The following is an 8071-nucleotide window of genomic DNA, read 5'->3' as shown; positions in this document are numbered from 1 at the left end:
CTTCCAGTCTGCAGAAACAAATATGTACTGTTTTTCTCTTCTGGTTGTCTGCACTTGGCTTGTGTGGTACAAATGTCCTCTTACGTACTTACTGCCCAACACCCTGCCATGGAGTGAATACTTTATCAGCACCACACTATGGGGGTTATGTTAAAAGTCTCAAAGCTTGTTTTAAGCTTCTTTCACTTTGGGTGTCTTCGTTATGGAATGAAGCTGTGTGTGTGTGTGTGTGTGTGTGTGTGTGAGAGAGAGAGAGGAGAGAGAGAGAGAGAGTAGAAGAGAAACCTTTGTTCAGAGAGGATGAAAATTAAATTCCAAATCCAAATTGCTGAAATAAATCAGTGCTCCCCTTTGCACTCACAAACTCGAAGCCTGCATACCTTCCATCCATTTAATTGTTGCTAAAAATTTAAACAATTGAACAAAGAGTTCGGACACAGCTGCAAAGGCACAGAAACCAGACTGTGAGTACCTTTCCTATAATCAAGCCAGGGCAGTTGGCTTCATTTTAACCGACTGCCCAGAATAAGTGAGACCCTAGCACAAGACACTGTGGCATGCACAGGCACACAGGTCATTCATAGGAGTCCTCGGTTTACCTTATAGACAACTATTCCGTGTCAGGGAAACAACTTTGAACAAAACTTCCTCTAAATGAAGTTGTGAAATGGAGAAAGCTCTGCAATTTGTTGTTTGCAAAGAGTCAAAACTCTCCGAGAGGACCATGTTCATTCTCATTTTGTACCACATTCCAGAGTGGATGATTATCTCCCACTCCCCAAACCCAGCTCAGACCTGATGAGCGGTCTTGTGGCTCAGGCCCTGTCCCCTGGGACTCTGCCTCCCAACCCAGCTCATAGCCTCTCCTCTCCCGCTGTGCTCTCGCCACAGGGCACTTCAGCTTCAGGATTCTACTCACAGACAGCCCTCTCTGGCCTGGGACTTGAACTTACTGTTTCGTAGACCTGCAAGCCTTCTCCTCCGGCTCAGCCCAAATATCTCTTTTACAGAGTGCTTTCCTCTTGACCCCTTATCTCTATCTGTGATTTTCTATCCTAGCGCTGTTTATGTAGCTTATGGTCCTTATCTCCTTCTGTAACTTATTCATTGATGTATTTTTTTTACCTGTTTACTTTCTGACTCTCCCGTAAAACAAAAGCTGCTCAAGGCAAAAGACTCTGCACTTGAGAAAGAACCTGACTGGGCGCCTGGGTGGCTCAGTCATTGGGCGTCTGCCTTCAGCTCAGGTCATGGTCCCGGGGTCCTGGGAATCGAGTCCCACAGCGGGCTCCCTGCTCAGCAGGAAGCCTGCTTCTCCCTCTCCCACTCCCCCTGCTTGTGTTCCTGCTCTCACTGTCTCTCTCTGTCAAATAAATAAATAAAATCTTTAAAAAAAAAAAAAAGAAAGAACCTGACTTAGAGCGGACGCTCCCTTGGTAAGAGCTGAACAAACGGAAGGACGACCCAAACAACTGGATTTGCTTTCAGAGTTTCCATGCTTTCCAAGGGGTGAGAGTTGCCTCGGAATCAAGGGCCCCTGGGGGCCAAAGGAACCCACATCCCTGTGGATGAAAGGATGATCACTCACTTCTACGGGAGGATGTGGCTTCAGGAGAAATAGACTCAGGTGCAGGAGGCATTGGGAAACAACAGGTGGTTCAAATGCACTGACTTCATATGCCAGCAATCAAATGGTGGGTGAGGAGCTGCAGAAGGAGGAGAAAAGCCTCAGGCAGCCTCTCACTAGGAAAGAGGTGCCCGGAAGTCAGTCTAGTCCAAAGGGAATTAACAGGATTAGGCAAGAGAATAGGAGACCACATAAATTCAAGATAGGGTGTTCTTAGTAACTTGCTATGTGGCAAAGTCTTTATGAACCAGCTGTTTGAACACTGAAAAGCCAACTGCCTGAAGCAGCCCAGAATAGGGGCCCGATAAAGAGTGACCCAGCAGAGTTATCGCGTCCTGATAAGAGGCTCTGGCCCTTTTTTGTGTTTAGCTGTTCTTTGTCCTCTAGTCTTCCTGATATTGTTGGGTTTAATCTATTTACATTTGAAAAGGCCATTAACGAATTCATGTTTTATTATCAACAAAAATCAAGTAAATGAATATTTAGGCTATCAGGAAGGAAAACTAGAAAATAAAGTCTTCAAGAACAGCCTGATCAGTGAGACAGACAGCGTGAGTGTGATCTGCCAGGCAAAATTCTGGCATGACTGAAATTTTACAAATTTCATTTCTAAATTTACATGTAGTAAAATTTGCTGGTTTTTTTGTCTGTTTGTTTTGGTGTGGAGTTCTGTAAATTTGGGCAAATTTATAGAATTATATGACCACCGCCACATTCAGGATATGGCAAAACTGAGTTTTAACATAGATAAGGGTATTTTAGGGTAAATTTATTTTTTTCAAAGATTTTATTTATTATTCATGAGAGACAGAGAGAGGCAGGCAGAGGGAGAGGGAGAAGCAGGCTCCCCGCTAAGCAAAGAGCCCGATGCCGGGGCTCGATCCCAGGCCCCTGGGATCATGACCTGAGCCGAAGGCAGATGCTTAACCGACTGAGCCACCTAGGCGCCCTTAGGGTAAGTTTTAAATATTATATTTAATGGGACATGTTCTACTAGCTTTGGCTAATATGAACAAGTCTGGTCCTCCTCCCCACTGCCCATCTCCACCCCCCAACCCCGTCCTATACTAGTTTGTCCCATGCAGAAACCTGGAAGCTGTTGTCCTGTCACTAAGAGACGAAGCTCTAAAGAGGGCAGAAGCGGCCGTAAGAAGGTAAGTGGGCAGATCTGGAATGGCCTCTCACCCCACCAGACTCCTTGGACTGGTTTGAGCTGTAGACAAAATGAGTCAGATGCAAAAACTGGAAGGGCATTTAGGAAGGATTCGTGAGAGGCTGAGTTCAAGTCAAGACTCTGTGTTCAGGGCCCAACTAATAAAGTTGGGGAGGAGGCCATGTTCTGGCCCAGGAGAGGCAGGTCATTCAGAGCGCCACCCCCGGCACAGGCGTGGGTGGTCTTGTGATGGGCGGCGGCAGCATTGTGGGCGATGCAGGTGGTCAGAGCAGACAGGGACAAGTGAGTATGGCTGACATGTTTGGGTTGCGGGTGCATGGGTGGTATTCCTTTGGGGCTTCCTACAGAGAATAAGGGGCACTTACAATAGGATGGCTAGTGGATGATTTGAACTAGTATTTCATGTTTAAAGAAGGCGATCTGGGTGGCTAAGGGGTTGACAAATGTCTGTCCCGCAAAAGATTTACTAGTTTTCTATGTGGCAGGCACCGTACTTGACCACGGGGACATGAAAAGTAAGAAGATAGATCCCTCTTTTTAAAGCCCTCAGAGCGAGCTAGAGGAGATAGGGCTGGACAGAGATAATTTCAATATACTGGGCAAGTTAATTGGACCTACATGGCAAATGGGGCTCATGGCATTTATTATTGTTGTTGTCATTATTTTATTATTACATAACAAATATTTATGGAGCGCATACTATTTGCTAATCACTGTGCTGAGAAAGGTTCAGAAACTTGGTATTGATAGGACATGACATGGCTAAAAAGTGCCAGAGCCAAGATTGGAATTCAGGCTCTCTGATTTTGAAGACTTTGCTGTGAGCAACCATGAAATAAAAATCTTAACAATAAGGTATAAACAACATGAACGGTTGATGACATTATATGTATTGGGTGCTTCACTATCTCCTACTATGTTAAGAGCGATTGTGCAGAGGGAAACAATAAAGCAGGCCAGATTTCTCAAGCATGAGAGAGCAGAACAGGGACCAGGATGTTTGAGAGAAACAATTCAGCGGCGTGTAAGACTGTCTCCACATTTAGGGCCGTCTCGCACTGGAGGTACCAAAGCACAGGATGGATACCATCTGCCAAGAACGCTGAAGCAAGAAGCCCTGCTCCAGGTGCGACGTTCAACGTCACCTCGGCCACTCCCCCAACTCACTGATTCTCTGAGGCTGAGCTTTGAAAGCTCAGTCTCTTTTGCCAGGCTCCTTCTCTGGCTAACACTTAAATGTCAGAGCCCTTCCTCTTCTTTCACTCTCTACAGGCCCCCAGACTCTTTCATCCACAACGCCTGCTTTAATTATCATTTGTAAGCTAACAAGTCCCCAGTTTTGCATGTCAGCCCAGAATTCTTTTCTGAGCTCCAGATCTACCTCTTGGATGTAAGATGGTTGATGCTGGGAGTACATGGTCTAATTTGGCCTGGCTGAGCGTGGAAGAGGTATCTGTACACAAAGAAACAAAAAGAGGTAAATTAGTTCAAATAAGAGCCTCTAACCTTACAGAAATGGTAAAGGTGTTGACGGTGTTTAAAAACAGAGATTTGACCTTGAGTGACACAGACTTGTGTCTTTGACTGCCTGGAAAGGAAGTGTAACCGAGCATACCATTTGGGTCTCCCGGGACAATATTTATCATGTCATAATGATTTAAGTGTTGTTTTCATAATGATTGATCCAGGCATGAGCAAGTGGCCCATTCTGGGCCAATGATACACAGAAAGACTTTGCTAGGAGTCTGGGAAGAAACTATTTTTGCTCTCCTCTGAAAGGTCTCAGAAAGGTACATCTCCCTCCCTCTCTGGACAGTGAGGTATAAGGATACAATCACATGAAATGCTACAGCCATCTCTGCCATTGCAGGGAGGCCCAGTCTGGATGTAAAACTGTGCATGAGAAGGATGACTGAGAATCTCTGAGAAATGGAATGAAAGTCCAGATGATGTTATTATCTGCTGGATCAAACTGTACCTGAAGCCATAGATAACCCTTGAACTATTCAGTTATGTAAAGCAGTATATTTTTTGATGGCCTGCTCAACATTCTTCATCTACATCTATGAATGACAAAACCCTAATTTTATTCAATGGTGCACTGATTCCAAATAAATAACTACATTCCCAGCCTCCCAGCACATAACTGAGCTCCTGCCAATGCAATTTAAAAAGATGTGCTATAGGGAACTTTCAGGAAAACTCCTTTAGGCTTCTTGATATGCCGGGGGCATGCCATATTTCTTTTGCTCCTTGCTCCTTCCTGTGGAGTGGGGAACGGCAGCAGGCATTCTGGAACCGTGGAGACAGAAGCCAAGAGGAAGCAGAAAACTAGCAAAGCCTGGGTTCCTTATGTGGAACTTACATAGCAGAGACTGACTGCCTATCTTCAGGCTTCTTTTCCTTGAGAAAATAAATGATAAAGTGTCTGAGTTACTATTAATTTGTATTTTCCATTATATATAGTAAACCCATTCCTAACTGATACAGCTGGTTTTTCTGTAATGGGCAAATTTAAACAGTCCTGATAGATGAACTTGAAAAAAAGATTATCTTCTCTGGAGACAACCAATTCTTTGGTGGTAAAAAGATAGAGGGGTGACTATCGCTTTTCCTATAAGCACTTCATTATTTCACTTCTTTAAGCTTTGTTGTAAAAAATAAAACATGAAGACAATGCAGTCAGGCCTGGAGAAGCCCAGAATAAGGAGTAAAACATCAAAATATATGGAGGATTGGTGTTATACAGGAATTCTGGATGGTTCTCTATCTAAGGGAAGTTTTAAATTATGGAAGAAATGACTAGAAAGCATTATGTGTATTATGTACACACACACACACACACACACACACACACACACACATCCGAACACGGTCTCATGGACCATTAAAGAATATGAGAAAATCTTCACAAAATATCATTAAGAGGGAAAAAAAGGAATGCTGAGTAGCATGTTTAATAGCATTGCAATTGTAGAAGTGACTGTGGTACAGGATTAAAACACTATGAAGAATTTCATAAAATAGCAGTGGTTGTTTCTGGATAGCAGAATCATAGTTCATACTTGCTTCGCTGAGTTATACCTTTTAGTGTTGGTCAAATTTTCTGCATGCAGTGTGCCTCCTTGATCATCAGAAAAAAGCAATATCCTTCCCTTCAAACGTTTTAAAAATATTTTTTAATTGAAAAGAGTGCTGGGCACTGATACCATAGCTCTTTGGGAACACCAGCTGGCATCTGCTGTGCTGAGGGAGACTAGAGCAGGGGATGTGACCACAAGTGGGCTCGGAGCCATGGGAAATGCAGCAGCCTGGCTCCAAAGGCCAACTGGGCTGTCCTCACAGTCCTGCGAGAGCTGCACTCTCAGGACTCAGAGCGGCAGGTGTGACCTGAGACACACCTTAACAGATGTGCCCGCAGGGACACAGTAACTCACCTCTGCGGATGGGCAGCTAGCCCCAGACAGCCAGGTTTGACACTGGCTTTCTCCATCCTCTACCCAGAGACGGACTGGGGAAGTAGAGTCAGAGAACAGAGGAGCATATGATGGGCACAGGATGGCGCACACTCAGGGCTGGTGTCCTTCTGAACACTCGTGTGATAACAAAGCCTGGCTTTGTGTGTTTTATAGCTTCTGATATCTTTCTGATCCAAAAGTCTGTCTGGGTCATAAAGTACCTGGCGGAGAGAAAACCGAAGAAGGTACAAAGTTGATGTAGATAGTCTCTCGTGTTGGCACCAAGAAATATCATAAACTCTAGATTAAGAGCACAAAGGCAAAGAGGCACCTTTGAAGTGCGTTAGCGATCAGCTTTTTAAAACAAAGCAAAACTATCATGATCTTAGGGGGGAAATGAAGCAAAAGATTTTTTTAAAAAAAGGTAACCGCTGAGTGAATAACCAGGAAATTCAATGACCTTTCTCTATGCTTCATTTTATAGCCTAAAAAAATGAGATAATTGGACAAGGTCAATGTTTTCAAACTTTGGAAAGTTACACAGCAAAATTACCAAAAGAGCAGGAATCAGTATAAGATCAACACTAGCTCATTGTTAATGATGAGTTCTCCTGTCTGCATTTGTTCAACGCGGTTTAAAACAGAAATGCTTTAAAAGGCAAAGAGCTGCAATTTGCAGTCTAAATTTTTTTCTCTCAGGTCTTCACAATATCTGTGTCACACCTTCTCCAAAGCTCAAACATCTTTCCACTCTGCCACACTGCCCTCTGCACTAGGACCCATCAGGTGCTAGAACCTTTTTCGAACATTCCCTGCACTCCTAGACTCTGCCTCCTTCTTTTTCTAATGATAATGGTGATGATAATGATGACAATGAGATAAAAAACTATTATCGGACGGGTTGGAAACAATACCCACAATGCTCTTGGGCTTTTTTTTTTTTTTTTAAGCGTAAACCCTTTGAAATTTCTGAGCAGGTAAGAGCAGGATGGGCTCTTAATTCATCTCTAACTCCTCAGCACCTGGGACAGCATCTGGCACAGCGAGGACATTGTGCTAAAATAGTGAATGAACTCATGAATTCTTCCAGCCCACTAAAGAGAAATACTTCGCATCCTTTATCACAAAAATCTCCTCCTTGAGGACCTTCATTCATGATAGACCCAAAAGAGGCCAATATTACTTACCAGGGAGGCTGAAAGGTAATATGCATGTTTACTTAACTTGCACAAAATCAATTTTATATGCTTGTCAAAAAAATAGAAAAACAATGACTTAAATACATAACAGCAATTCTACCCTCCATTCCATAAAATGACTGTGTCCTAGAGGTAACAAGAGATGGTAGGAGTGAATTTCATTGCTCTCATTTGCTCTCAGTTTTCATGGATGTCTCCAGAAATGAGCATCTCACTCTGCTGTGTGTGGTTCTAGTGTCTAAAATGATGTGCTTTTCATATAACCTGTGGCCTACATACAAACAAGCAGCACCATCTGACATTCAGCTACAGAACCAACAATCCATTCTAAGCTGGAGAAGAAATCAGCTGAGTCAGGTTTGTTCTGAGACAACATGATGCTTTCCCATGTTGTCCTTTATAAGGAAATTGATGCCATAATGTTTGCCTATACATTATTTTCTCCTTTAAACTAACTTGGAGACCAAGTTCAAGATGTAACTGCACTGCAAATATCAACAGATTCCCAAACAATCCTAAAATGTTTATGGAACCACAAAAGACCCCAAATAGCCAAAGCAATCTTGAAAAAGAAAAGCAAAGCTGGAGGCCTCACAATTCTGGACTTCAAGTT

The 8071-nt window shown here is 43.3% G+C and overlaps 1 protein-coding gene across 2 annotated transcripts in view; it reads right to left on the bottom strand.

Annotated features, from left to right (window-relative positions):
• The window catches only part of HTR4 (5-hydroxytryptamine receptor 4), a 178608-nt gene extending 177567 nt beyond the window's left edge, over positions 1-1041 (bottom strand). The window contains exon 1 of one of the 2 annotated variants that reach the window (XM_027607103.2): positions 954-1041. The gene's annotated coding sequence lies outside the window, so the exon portion shown is untranslated. The remainder of the gene's footprint in view (positions 1-953) is intronic. The other variant, XM_027607106.2, reaches the window with a different exon arrangement.
• Positions 1042-8071: the final 7030 nt, after the last annotated feature.

Source organism: Zalophus californianus, chromosome 5 (genome assembly GCF_009762305.2).
Source record: "Zalophus californianus isolate mZalCal1 chromosome 5, mZalCal1.pri.v2, whole genome shotgun sequence".
Classification (NCBI taxonomy): Eukaryota; Metazoa; Chordata; class Mammalia; order Carnivora; family Otariidae; genus Zalophus; species Zalophus californianus.
The sequence above is the reverse complement of the archived record's forward strand: the minus strand, read 5'-3'. Positions and strand labels throughout refer to the sequence as shown.